Genomic DNA, 13,464 nt, shown 5'->3' on the forward strand with positions numbered 1-13,464 from the left:
TCTCAGAGCCTTCCGCGGTTGTCGTCGTCGTCGTCGTCGTCGTCGTCGCCACTTCTGCAGAAGTAGCAACTGGACATCGTAGCAAATGCGGCGAGGGACGCCCTGCCTTACATTTCCGAATGCACAAAGTGTGTGGTTTAGTTTCCCAGTCTATATTTGGTAGGTCTCGTAGCAGGTTGAATGTATCAAATGGGTGGGAAAGAGCAAGGGGCAGCGTCTGTGTAGAACGAAAACACAACTCCTCAGTGGTGTGAGCGTTTTGAGATGAGTCGTATATAAGTTCCACTTGTTTGTCAGTGACCGTGTGGCCTAATGGATAAGGCGTCGGACTTCGTATCCGAAGATTGCGTGTTTGATTCCTCTCTCGGTCGTGTTTTTCCAGATATGAAAAAGAAACATACCGTTTTAGTGCAGCACTTGAGCAGTACGAAACCGTGTGAACGTTGCTGTTGACCATTTTCTGCTTGGAGATGCTCTTGAGCTTGAAACACGCACAACAAGACCGGTGTTAACTAGCGAATTGGTTTGCATATTGCCGTCGCCACGTGTTTTTGACTGGCACTTGCACATCTAAAATAACGTCGGAAAGTAACTCGTTCGGCTTATGAGTCACATCAAGTATGTGTGTTAACTTTGACGAAACTAGCTCTGCAGGTTGTCATGCAATTCTGTTACCTCTCAGAAATGATTATGAAATAAAAGTGAACTACGTGACGAGTGTGACGTTAGGAAAACATTAGGCAACATGGGGAGGTTCTGTATGGGACCAATCAACCCAAACGAGTACTGTGTGACGTGCTAACCGGCATGTACTCACCGAGGCAGTGCGGCTAGCTCAGTCGGTAGAACATAAGGCTCTTAATCCCAGGGTCGTGGGTTCGAGACCCACGTGGGGAGGAACGGAATTTTGTTCCTCTTCAGATGTAACTTACCGTTTTTCTGATTAACGTGATGTAATGGAAATAGCAACTTTAAACTTTGCCTACGTCTCCGTCAGTCGCTACGAAACTGTATTTGAAGGTGAAGGTGATTTTGTAGACATGTGTGAAAGACATGTTCTGAAATGCAAGTGGTGTTATTTGGAGAGCACTTCCTTTACGTGTCAGATGTGTAGGCAAGCAGTAATGGGTCGCCATAGCTGCAAATATTAGACGGTAATATGAAGTGTTGTCAGCTGAAGTCTGATGATCCAGACGACCGTAAGGATGAAGTACGCAAAAGTACCGCTAGGCTGCGCCTCTTTAGCTCAGTGGCAGAGCACTGGTCTAGTAAACCAGGGGTCGTGAGTTCGATCCTCACAGGAGGCAGACGAATTTTGGATATCAGTTGCGCGTCGTGGCCTTATAGCAAACAGTATCTGGGATGATAACAATTAGCGAGAGGCGTTTTATTAAGAATTACTCTCAGATGTGATTAAGGCGAATGGCGCAGATAAAGCATTTGCCAAAGCGGTACAGCATAAGGTGGGATGGGACAGTCTGAAATATATTTTATAGATGTATTTCTCACATATCTCAGAGCCTTCCGCGGTTGTCGTCGTCGTCGTCGTCGTCGTCGTCGCCACTTCCGCAGAAGTAGCAACTGGACATCGTAGCAAATGCGGCGAGGGACGCCCTGCCTTACATTTCCGAATGCACAAAGTGTGTGGTTTAGTTTCCCAGTCTATATTTGGTAGGTCTCGTAGCAGGTTGAATGTATCAAATGTGTGGGAAAGAGCAAGGGGCAGCGTCTGTGTAGAACGAAAACACAACTCCTCAGTGGTGTGAGCGTTTTGAGATGAGTCGTATATAAGTTCCACTTGTTTGTCAGTGACCGTGTGGCCTAATAGATAAGGCGTCGGACTTCGTATCCGAAGATTGCGTGTTTGATTCCTCTCTCGGTCGTGTTTTTCCAGATCTGAAAAAGAAACATACCGTTTTAGTGCAGCACTTGAGCAGTACGAAACCGTGTGAACGTTGCTGTTGACCATTTTCTGCTTGGAGATGCTCTTGAGCTTGAAACACGCACAACAAGACCGGTGTTAACTAGCGAATTGGTTTGCATATTGCCGTCGCCGCGTGTTTTTGACTGGCACTTGCACATCTAAAATAACGTCGGAAAGAAACTCGTTCGGCTTATGAGTCACATCAAGTATGTGTGTTAATTTTGACGAAACTAGCTATGCAGGTTGTCATGCAATTCTGTTACCTCTCAGAAATGATTATGAAATAAAAGTGAACTACGTGACGAGTGTGACGTTAGGAAAACATTAGGCAACATGGGGAGGTTCTGTATGGGACCAATCAACCCAAACGAGTACTGTGTGACGTGCTAACCGGCATGTACTCACCGAGGCAGTGCGGCTAGCTCAGTCGGTAGAACATAAGGCTCTTAATCCCAGGGTCGTGGGTTCGAGACCCACGTGGGGAGGAACGGAATTTTGTTCCTCTTCAGATGTAACTTACCGTTGTTCTGATTAACGTGATGTAATGGAAATAGCAACTTTAAACTTTGCCTACGTCTCCGTCAGTCGCTACGAAACTGTATTTGAAGGTGAAGGTGATTTTGTAGACATGTGTGAAAGACATGTTCTGAAATGCAAGTGGTGTTATTTGGAGAGCACTTCCTTTACGTGTCAGATGTGTAGGCAAGCAGTAATGGGTCGCCATAGCTGCAAATATTAGACGGTAATATGAAGTGTTGTCAGCTGAAGTCTGATGATCCAGACGACCGTAAGGATGAAGTACGCAAAAGTACCGCTAGGCCGCGCCTCTTTAGCTCAGTGGCAGAGCACTGGTCTAGTAAACCAGGGGTCGTGAGTTCGATCCTCACAGGAGGCAGACGAATTTTGGATATCAGTTGCGCGTCGTGGCCTTATAGCAAACAGTATCTGGGATGATAACAATTAGCGAGAGGCGTTTTATTAAGAATTACTCTCAGATGTGATTAAGGCGAATGGCGCAGATAAAGCATTTGCCAAAGCGGTACAGCATAAGGTGGGATGGGACAGTCTGAAATATATTTTATAGATGTATTTCTCACATATCTCAGAGCCTTCCGCGGTTGTCGTCGTCGTCGTCGTCGTCGTCGTCGTCGTCGTCGTCGTCGCCGCCGCCGCCACTTCTGCAGAAGTAGCAACTGGACATCGTAGCAAATGCGGCGAGGGACGCCCTGCCTTACATTTCCGAATGCACAAAGTGTGTGGTTCAGTTTCCCAGTCTATATTTGGTAGGTCTCGTAGCAGGTTGAATGTATCAAATGCGTGGGAAAGAGCAAGGGGCAGCGTCTGTGTAGAACGAAAACACAACTCCTCAGTGGTGTGAGCGTTTTGAGATGAGTCGTATATAAGTTCCACTTGTTTGTCAGTGACCGTGTGGCCTAATGGATAAGGCGTCGGACTTCGTATCCGAAGATTGCGTGTTTGATTCCTCTCTCGGTCGTGTTTTTCCAGATCTGAAAAAGAAACATACCGTTTTAGTGCAGCACTTGAGCAGTACGAAACCGTGTGAACGTTGCTGTTGACCATTTTCTGCTTGGAGATGCTCTTGAGCTTGAAACACGCACAACAAGACCGGTGTTAACTAGCGAATTGGTTTGCATATTGCCGTCGCCGCGTGTTTTTGACTGGCACTTGCACATCTAAAATAACGTCGGAAAGTAACTCGTTCGGCTTATGAGTCACATCAAGTATGTGTGTTAACTTTGGCGAAACTAGCTCTGCAGGTTGTCATGCAATTCTGTTACCTCTCAGAAATGATTATGAAATAAAAGTGAACTACGTGACGAGTGTGACGTTAGGAAAACATTAGGCAACATGGGGAGGTTCTGTATGGGACCAATCAACCCAAACGAGTACTGTGTGACGTGCTAACCGGCATGTACTCACCGAGGCAGCGCGGCTAGCTCAGTCGGTAGAACATAAGGCTCTTAATCGCAGGGTCGTGGGTTCGAGACCCACGTGGGGAGGAACGGAATTTTGTTCCTCTTCAGATGTAACTTACCGTTTTTCTGATTAACGTGATGTAATGGAAATAGCAACTTTAAACTTTGCCTACGTCTCCGTCAGTCGCTACGAAACTGTATTTGAAGGTGAAGGTGATTTTGTAGACATGTGTGAAAGACATGTTCTGAAATGCAAGTGGTGTTATTTGGAGAGCACTTCCTTTACGTGTCAGATGTGTAGGCAAGCAGTAATGGGTCGCCATAGCTGCAAATATTAGACGGTAATATGAAGTGTTGTCAGCTGAAGTCTGATGATCCAGACGACCGTAAGGATGAAGTACGCAAAAGTACCGCTAGGCCGCGCCTCTTTAGCTCAGTGGCAGAGCACTGGTCTAGTAAACCAGGGGTTGTGAGTTCGATCCTCACAGGAGGCAGACGAATTTTGGATATCAGTTGCGCGTCGTGGCCTTATAGCAAACAGTATCTGGGATGATAACAATTAGCGAGAGGCGTTTTATTAAGAATTACTCTCAGATGTGATTAAGGCGAATGGCGCAGATAAAGCATTTGCCAAAGCGGTACAGCATAAGGTGGGATGGGACAGTCTGAAATATATTCTATAGATGTATTTCTCACATATCTCAGAGCCTTCCGCGGTTGTCGTCGTCGTCGTCGTCGTCGTCGCCGCCGCCGCCACTTCTGCAGAAGTAGCAACTGGACATCGTAGCAAATGCGGCGAGGGACGCCCTGCCTTACATTTCCGAATGCACAAAGTGTGTGGTTTAGTTTCCCAGTCTATATTTGGTAGGTCTCGTGGCAGGTTGAATGTATCAAATGGGTGGGAAAGAGCAAGGGGCAGCGTCTGTGTAGAACGAAAACACAACTCCTCAGTGGTGTGAGCGTTTTGAGATGAGTCGTATATAAGTTCCACTTGTTTGTCAGTGACCGTGTGGCCTAATGGATAAGGCGTCGGACTTCGTATCCGAAGATTGCGTGTTTGATTCCTCTCTCGGTCGTGTTTTTCCAGATCTGAAAAAGAAACATACCGTTTTAGTGCAGCACTTGAGCAGTACGAAACCGTGTGAACGTTGCTGTTGACCATTTTCTGCTTGGAGATGCTCTTGAGCTTGAAACACGCACAACAAGACCGGTGTTAACTAGCGAATTGGTTTGCATATTGCCGTCGCCGCGTGTTTTTGACTGGCACTTGCACATCTAAAATAACGTCGGAAAGTAACTCGTTCGGCTTATGAGTCACATCAAGTATGTGTGTTAATTTTGACGAAACTAGCTCTGCAGGTTGTCATGCAGTTCTGTTACCTCTCAGAAATGATTATGAAATAAAAGTGAACTACGTGACGAGTGTGACGTTAGGAAAACATTAGGCAACATGGGGAGGTTCTGTATGGGACCAATCAACCCAAACGAGTACTGTGTGACGTGCTAACCGGCATGTACTCACCGAGGCAGTGCGGCTAGCTCAGTCGGTAGAACATAAGGCTCTTAATCCCAGGGTCGTGGGTTCGAGACCCACGTGGGGAGGAACGGAATTTTGTTCCTCTTCAGATGTAACTTACCGTTGTTCTGATTAACGTGATGTAATGGAAATAGCAACTTTAAACTTTGCCTACGTCTCCGTCAGTCGCTACGAAACTGTATTTGAAGGTGAAGGTGATTTTGTAGACATGTGTGAAAGACATGTTCTGAAATGCAAGTGGTGTTATTTGGAGAGCACTTCCTTTACGTGTCAGACGTGTAGGCAAGCAGTAATGGGTCGCCATAGCTGCAAATATTAGACGGTAATATGAAGTGTTGTCAGCTGAAGTCTGATGATCCAGACGACCGTAAGGATGAAGTACGCAAAAGTACCGCTAGGCCGCGCCTCTTTAGCTCAGTGGCAGAGCACTGGTCTAGTAAACCAGGGGTCGTGAGTTCGATCCTCACAGGAGGCAGACGAATTTTGGATATCAGTTGCGCGTCGTGGCCTTATAGCAAACAGTATCTGGGATGATAACAATTAGCGAGAGGCGTTTTATTAAGAATTACTCTCAGATGTGATTAAGGCGAATGGCGCAGATAAAGCATTTGCCAAAGCGGTACAGCATAAGGTGGGATGGGACAGTCTGAAATATATTTTATAGATGTATTTCTCACATATCTCAGAGCCTTCCGCGGTTGTCGTCGTCGTCGTCGTCGTCGTCGTCGTCGTCGTCGTCGTCGTCGTCGTCGTCGCCGCCGCCGCCACTTCTGCAGAAGTAGCAACTGGACATCGTAGCAAATGCGGCGAGGGACGCCCTGCCTTACATTTCCGAATGCACAAAGTGTGTGGTTTAGTTTCCCAGTCTATATTTGGTAGGTCTCGTAGCAGGTTGAATGTATCAAATGGGTGGGAAAGAGCAAGGGGCAGCGTCTGTGTAGAACGAAAACACAACTCCTCAGTGGTGTGAGCGTTTTGAGATGAGTCGTATATAAGTTCCACTTGTTTGTCAGTGACCGTGTGGCCTAATGGATAAGGCGTCGGACTTCGTATCCGAAGATTGCGTGTTTGATTCCTCTCTCGGTCGTGTTTTTCCAGATCTGAAAAAGAAACATACCGTTTTAGTGCAGCACTTGAGCAGTACGAAACCGTGTGAACGTTGCTGTTGACCATTTTCTGCTTGGAGATGCTCTTGAGCTTGAAACACGCACAACAAGACCGGTGTTAACTAGCGAATTGGTTTGCATATTGCCGTCGCCGCGTGTTTTTGACTGGCACTTGCACATCTAAAATAACGTCGGAAAGTAACTCGTTCGGCTTATGAGTCACATCAAGTATGTGTGTTAACTTTGACGAAACTAGCTCTGCAGGTTGTCATGCAATTCTGTTACCTCTCAGAAATGATTATGAAATAAAAGTGAACTACGTGACGAGTGTGACGTTAGGAAAACATTAGGCAACATGGGGAGGTTCTGTATGGGACCAATCAACCCAAACGAGTACTGTGTGACGTGCTAACCGGCATGTACTCACCGAGGCAGTGCGGCTAGCTCAGTCGGTAGAACATAAGGCTCTTAATCCCAGGGTCGTGGGTTCGAGCCCCACGTGGGGAGGAACGGAATTTTGTTCCTCTTCAGATGTAACTTACCGTTGTTCTGATTAACGTGATGTAATGGAAATAGCAACTTTAAACTTTGCCTACGTCTCCGTCAGTCGCTACGAAACTGTATTTGAAGGTGAAGGTGATTTTGTAGACATGTGTGAAAGACATGTTCTGAAATGCAAGTGGTGTTATTTGGAGAGCACTTCCTTTACGTGTCAGATGTGTAGGCAAGCAGTAATGGGTCGCCATAGCTGCAAATATTAGACGGTAATATGAAGTGTTGTCAGCTGAAGTCTGATGATCCAGACGACCGTAAGGATGAAGTACGCAAAAGTACCGCTAGGCCGCGCCTCTTTAGCTCAGTGGCAGAGCACTGGTCTAGTAAACCAGGGGTCGTGAGTTCGATCCTCACAGGAGGCAGACGAATTTTGGATATCAGTTGCGCGTCGTGGCCTTATAGCAAACAGTATCTGGGATGATAACAATTAGCGAGAGGCGTTTTATTAAGAATTACTCTCAGATGTGATTAAGGCGAATGGCGCAGATAAAGCATTTGCCAAAGCGGTACAGCATAAGGTGGGATGGGACAGTCTGAAATATATTTTATAGATGTATTTCTCACATATCTCAGAGCCTTCCCCGGTTGTCGTCGTCGTCGTCGTCGTCGTCGTCGCCGCCGCCGCCACTTCTGCAGAAGTAGCAACTGGACATCGTAGCAAATGCGGCGAGGGACGCCCTGCCTTACATTTCCGAATGCACAAAGTGTGTGGTTTAGTTTCCCAGTCTATATTTGGTAGGTCTCGTAGCAGGTTGAATGTATCAAATGGGTGGGAAAGAGCAAGGGGCAGCGTCTGTGTAGAACGAAAACACAACTCCTCAGTGGTGTGAGCGTTTTGAGATGAGTCGTATATAAGTTCCACTTGTTTGTCAGTGACCGTGTGGCCTAATGGATAAGGCGTCGGACTTCGTATCCGAAGATTGCGTGTTTGATTCCTCTCTCGGTCGTGTTTTTCCAGATCTGAAAAAGAAACATACCGTTTTAGTGCAGCACTTGAGCAGTACGAAACCGTGTGAACGTTGCTGTTGACCATTTTCTGCTTGGAGATGCTCTTGAGCTTGAAACACGCACAACAAGACCGGTGTTAACTAGCGAATTGGTTTGCATATTGCCGTCGCCGCGTGTTTTTGACTGGCACTTGCACATCTAAAATAACGTCGGAAAGTAACTCGTTCGGCTTATGAGTCACATCAAGTATGTGTGTTAATTTTGACGAAACTAGCTCTGCAGGTTGTCATGCAATTCTGTTACCTCTCAGAAATGATTATGAAATAAAAGTGAACTACGTGACGAGTGTGACGTTAGGAAAACATTAGGCAACATGGGGAGGTTCTGTATGGGACCAATCAACCCAAACGAGTACTGTGTGACGTGCTAACCGGCATGTACTCACCGAGGCAGCGCGGCAAGCTCAGTCGGTAGAACATAAGGCTCTTAATCCCAGGGTCGTGGGTTCGAGCCCCACGTGGGGAGGAACGGAATTTTGTTCCTCTTCAGATGTAACTTACCGTTTTTCTGATTAACGTGATGTAATGGAAATAGCAACTTTAAACTTTGCCTACGTCTCCGTCAGTCGCTACGAAACTGTATTTGAAGGTGAAGGTGATTTTGTAGACATGTGTGAAAGACATGTTCTGAAATGCAAGTGGTGTTATTTGGAGAGCACTTCCTTTACGTGTCAGATGTGTAGGCAAGCAGTAATGGGTCGCCATGGCTGCAAATATTAGACGGTAATATGAAGTGTTGTCAGCTGAAGTCTGATGATCCAGACGACCGTAAGGATGAAGTACGCAAAAGTACCGCTAGGCCGCGCCTCTTTAGCTCAGTGGCAGAGCACTGGTCTAGTAAACCAGGGGTCGTGAGTTCGATCCTCACAGGAGGCAGACGAATTTTGGATATCAGTTGCGCGTCGTGGCCTTATAGCAAACAGTATCTGGGATGATAACAATTAGCGAGAGGCGTTTTATTAGGAATTACTCTCAGATGTGATTAAGGCGAATGGCGCAGATAAAGCATTTGCCAAAGCGGTACAGCATAAGGTGGGATGGGACAGTCTGAAATATATTTTATAGATGTATTTCTCACATATCTCAGAGCCTTCCGCGGTTGTCGTCGTCGTCGTCGTCGTCGTCGTCGTCGTCGTCGTCGTCGTCGTCGTCGTCGTCGCCGCCGCCGCCACTTCTGCAGAAGTAGCAACTGGACATCGTAGCAAATGCGGCGAGGGACGCCCTGCCTTACATTTCCGAATGCACAAAGTGTGTGGTTTAGTTTCCCAGTCTATATTTGGTAGGTCTCGTAGCAGGTTGAATGTATCAAATGGGTGGGAAAGAGCAAGGGGCAGCGTCTGTGTAGAACGAAAACACAACTCCTCAGTGGTGTGAGCGTTTTGAGATGAGTCGTATATAAGTTCCACTTGTTTGTCAGTGACCGTGTGGCCTAATGGATAAGGCGTCGGACTTCGTATCCGAAGATTGTGTGTTTGATTCCTCTCTCGGTCGTGTTTTTCCAGATCTGAAAAAGAAACATACCGTTTTAGTGCAGCACTTGAGCAGTACGAAACCGTGTGAACGTTGCTGTTGACCATTTTCTGCTTGGAGATGCTCTTGAGCTTGAAACACGCACAACAAGACCGGTGTTAACTAGCGAATTGGTTTGCATATTGCCGTCGCCGCGTGTTTTTGACTGGCACTTGCACATCTAAAATAACGTCGGAAAGTAACTCGTTCGGCTTATGAGTCACATCAAGTATGTGTGTTAATTTTGACGAAACTAGCTCTGCAGGTTGTCATGCAATTCTGTTACCTCTCAGAAATGATTATGAAATAAAAGTGAACTACGTGACGAGTGTGACGTTAGGAAAACATTAGGCAACATGGGGAGGTTCTGTATGGGACCAATCAACCCAAACGAGTACTGTGTGACGTGCTAACCGGCATGTACTCACCGAGGCAGTGCGGCTAGCTCAGTCGGTAGAACATAAGGCTCTTAATCCCAGGGTCGTGGGTTCGAGACCTACGTGGGGAGGAACGGAATTTTGTTCCTCTTCAGATGTAACTTACCGTTTTTCTGATTAACGTGATGTAATGGAAATAGCAACTTTAAACTTTGCCTACGTCTCCGTCAGTCGCTACGAAACTGTATTTGAAGGTGAAGGTGATTTTGTAGACATGTGTGAAAGACATGTTCTGAAATGCAAGTGGTGTTATTTGGAGAGCACTTCCTTTACGTGTCAGATGTGTAGGCAAGCAGTAATGGGTCGCCATAGCTGCAAATATTAGACGGTAATATGAAGTGTTGTCAGCTGAAGTCTGATGATCCAGACGACCGTAAGGATGAAGTACGCAAAAGTACCGCTAGGCCGCGCCTCTTTAGCTCAGTGGCAGAGCACTGGTCTAGTAAACCAGGGGTCGTGAGTTCGATCCTCACAGGAGGCAGACAAATTTTGGATATCAGTTGCGCGTCGTGGCCTTATAGCAAACAGTATCTGGGATGATAACAATTAGCGAGAGGCGTTTTATTAAGAATTACTCTCAGATGTGATTAAGGCGAATGGCGCAGATAAAGCATTTGCCAAAGCGGTACAGCATAAGGTGGGATGGGACAGTCTGAAATATATTTTATAGATGTATTTCTCACATATCTCAGAGCCTTCCGCGGTTGTCGTCGTCGTCGTCGTCGTCGTCGTCGTCGTCGTCGTCGTCGTCGTCGCCGCCGCCACTTCTGCAGAAGTAGCAACTGGACATCGTAGCAAATGCGGCGAGGGACGCCCTGCTTTACATTTCCGAATGCACAAAGTGTGTGGTTTAGTTTCCCAGTCTATATTTGGTAGGTCTCGTAGCAGGTTGAATGTATCAAATGGGTGGGAAAGAGCAAGGGGCAGCGTCTGTGTAGAACGAAAACACAACTCCTCAGTGGTGTGAGCGTTTTGAGATGAGTCGTATATAAGTTCCACTTGTTTGTCAGTGACCGTGTGGCCTAATGGATAAGGCGTCGGACTTCGTATCCGAAGATTGCGTGTTTGATTCCTCTCTCGGTCGTGTTTTTCCAGATCTGAAAAAGAAACATACCGTTTTAGTGCAGCACTTGAGCAGTACGAAACCGTGTGAACGTTGCTGTTGACCATTTTCTGCTTGGAGATGCTCTTGAGCTTGAAACACGCACAACAAGACCGGTGTTAACTAGCGAATTGGTTTGCATATTGCCGTCGCCGCGTGTTTTTGACTGGCACTTGCACATCTAAAATAACGTCGGAAAGTAACTCGTTCGGCTTATGAGTCACATCAAGTATGTGTGTTAACTTTGACGAAACTAGCTCTGCAGGTTGTCATGCAATTCTGTTACCTCTCAGAAATGATTATGAAATAAAAGTGAACTACGTGACGAGTGTGACGTTAGGAAAACATTAGGCAACATGGGGAGGTTCTGTATGGGACCAATCAACCCAAACGAGTACTGTGTGACGTGCTAACCGGCATGTACTCACCGAGGCAGTGCGGCTAGCTCAGTCGGTAGAACATAAGGCTCTTAATCCCAGGGTCGTGGGTTCGAGACCTACGTGGGGAGGAACGGAATTTTGTTCCTCTTCAGATGTAACTTACCGTTTTTCTGATTAACGTGATGTAATGGAAATAGCAACTTTAAACTTTGCCTACGTCTCCGTCAGTCGCTACGAAACTGTATTTGAAGGTGAAGGTGATTTTGTAGACATGTGTGAAAGACATGTTCTGAAATGCAAGTGGTGTTATTTGGAGAGCACTTCCTTTACGTGTCAGATGTGTAGGCAAGCAGTAATGGGTCGCCATAGCTGCAAATATTAGACGGTAATATGAAGTGTTGTCAGCTGAAGTCTGATGATCCAGACGACCGTAAGGATGAAGTACGCAAAAGTACCGCTAGGCCGCGCCTCTTTAGCTCAGTGGCAGAGCACTGGTCTAGTAAACCAGGGGTCGTGAGTTCGATCCTCACAGGAGGCAGACAAATTTTGGATATCAGTTGCGCGTCGTGGCCTTATAGCAAACAGTATCTGGGATGATAACAATTAGCGAGAGGCGTTTTATTAAGAATTACTCTCAGATGTGATTAAGGCGAATGGCGCAGATAAAGCATTTGCCAAAGCGGTACAGCATAAGGTGGGATGGGACAGTCTGAAATATATTTTATAGATGTATTTCTCACATATCTCAGAGCCTTCCGCGGTTGTCGTCGTCGTCGTCGTCGTCGTCGTCGTCGTCGTCGTCGTCGTCGTCGTCGCCGCCGCCACTTCTGCAGAAGTAGCAACTGGACATCGTAGCAAATGCGGCGAGGGACGCCCTGCTTTACATTTCCGAATGCACAAAGTGTGTGGTTTAGTTTCCCAGTCTATATTTGGTAGGTCTCGTAGCAGGTTGAATGTATCAAATGGGTGGGAAAGAGCAAGGGGCAGCGTCTGTGTAGAACGAAAACACAACTCCTCAGTGGTGTGAGCGTTTTGAGATGAGTCGTATATAAGTTCCACTTGTTTGTCAGTGACCGTGTGGCCTAATGGATAAGGCGTCGGACTTCGTATCCGAAGATTGCGTGTTTGATTCCTCTCTCGGTCGTGTTTTTCCAGATCTGAAAAAGAAACATACCGTTTTAGTGCAGCACTTGAGCAGTACGAAACCGTGTGAACGTTGCTGTTGACCATTTTCTGCTTGGAGATGCTCTTGAGCTTGAAACACGCACAACAAGACCGGTGTTAACTAGCGAATTGGTTTGCATATTGCCGTCGCCGCGTGTTTTTGACTGGCACTTGCACATCTAAAATAACGTCGGAAAGTAACTCGTTCGGCTTATGAGTCACATCAAGTATGTGTGTTAACTTTGACGAAACTAGCTCTGCAGGTTGTCATGCAATTCTGTTACCTCTCAGAAATGATTATGAAATAAAAGTGAACTACGTGACGAGTGTGACGTTAGGAAAACATTAGGCAACATGGGGAGGTTCTGTATGGGACCAATCAACCCAAACGAGTACTGTGTGACGTGCTAACCGGCATGTACTCACCGAGGCAGTGCGGCTAGCTCAGTCGGTAGAACATAAGGCTCTTAATCCCAGGGTCGTGGGTTCGAGCCCCACGTGGGGAGGAACGGAATTTTGTTCCTCTTCAGATGTAACTTACCGTTTTTCTGATTAACGTGATGTAATGGAAATAGCAACTTTAAACTTTGCCTACGTCTCCGTCAGTCGCTACGAAACTGTATTTGAAGGTGAAGGTGATTTTGTAGACATGTGTGAAAGACATGTTCTGAAATGCAAGTGGTGTTATTTGGAGAGCACTTCCTTTACGTGTCAGATGTGTAGGCAAGCAGTAATGGGTCGCCATAGCTGCAAATATTAGACGGTAATATGAAGTGTTGTCAGCTGAAGTCTGATGATCCAGACGA

At 46.4% G+C, this 13,464-nt stretch overlaps 8 non-coding genes across 8 annotated transcripts; all 8 read left to right on the forward strand.

Moving 5' to 3' along the window:
* Positions 1-1,235: 1,235 nt before the first annotated feature.
* Positions 1,236-1,307, forward strand: Trnat-agu (transfer RNA threonine (anticodon AGU)). The gene has a single exon. It is a non-coding gene; the product is annotated as a tRNA-Thr (tRNA).
* Positions 1,308-2,747: 1,440 nt separating this feature from the next.
* On the forward strand, positions 2,748-2,819 carry Trnat-agu (transfer RNA threonine (anticodon AGU)). The gene has a single exon. It is a non-coding gene; the product is annotated as a tRNA-Thr (tRNA).
* A 1,464-nt stretch (positions 2,820-4,283) lies between these two features.
* On the forward strand, positions 4,284-4,355 carry Trnat-agu (transfer RNA threonine (anticodon AGU)). Its single transcript has one exon. It is a non-coding gene; the product is annotated as a tRNA-Thr (tRNA).
* A 1,446-nt stretch (positions 4,356-5,801) lies between these two features.
* On the forward strand, positions 5,802-5,873 carry Trnat-agu (transfer RNA threonine (anticodon AGU)). Its single transcript has one exon. It is a non-coding gene; the product is annotated as a tRNA-Thr (tRNA).
* A 1,476-nt stretch (positions 5,874-7,349) lies between these two features.
* On the forward strand, positions 7,350-7,421 carry Trnat-agu (transfer RNA threonine (anticodon AGU)). The gene has a single exon. It is a non-coding gene; the product is annotated as a tRNA-Thr (tRNA).
* A 1,449-nt stretch (positions 7,422-8,870) lies between these two features.
* Trnat-agu (transfer RNA threonine (anticodon AGU)) lies at positions 8,871-8,942 on the forward strand. The gene has a single exon. It is a non-coding gene; the product is annotated as a tRNA-Thr (tRNA).
* A 1,479-nt stretch (positions 8,943-10,421) lies between these two features.
* Positions 10,422-10,493, forward strand: Trnat-agu (transfer RNA threonine (anticodon AGU)). The gene has a single exon. It is a non-coding gene; the product is annotated as a tRNA-Thr (tRNA).
* A 1,467-nt stretch (positions 10,494-11,960) lies between these two features.
* Trnat-agu (transfer RNA threonine (anticodon AGU)) lies at positions 11,961-12,032 on the forward strand. Its single transcript has one exon. It is a non-coding gene; the product is annotated as a tRNA-Thr (tRNA).
* The last annotated feature ends 1,432 nt before the right edge of the window (positions 12,033-13,464 follow it).

Source organism: Schistocerca gregaria, chromosome 4 (genome assembly GCF_023897955.1).
Source record: "Schistocerca gregaria isolate iqSchGreg1 chromosome 4, iqSchGreg1.2, whole genome shotgun sequence".
NCBI lineage: Eukaryota > Metazoa > Arthropoda > Insecta > Orthoptera > Acrididae > Schistocerca > Schistocerca gregaria.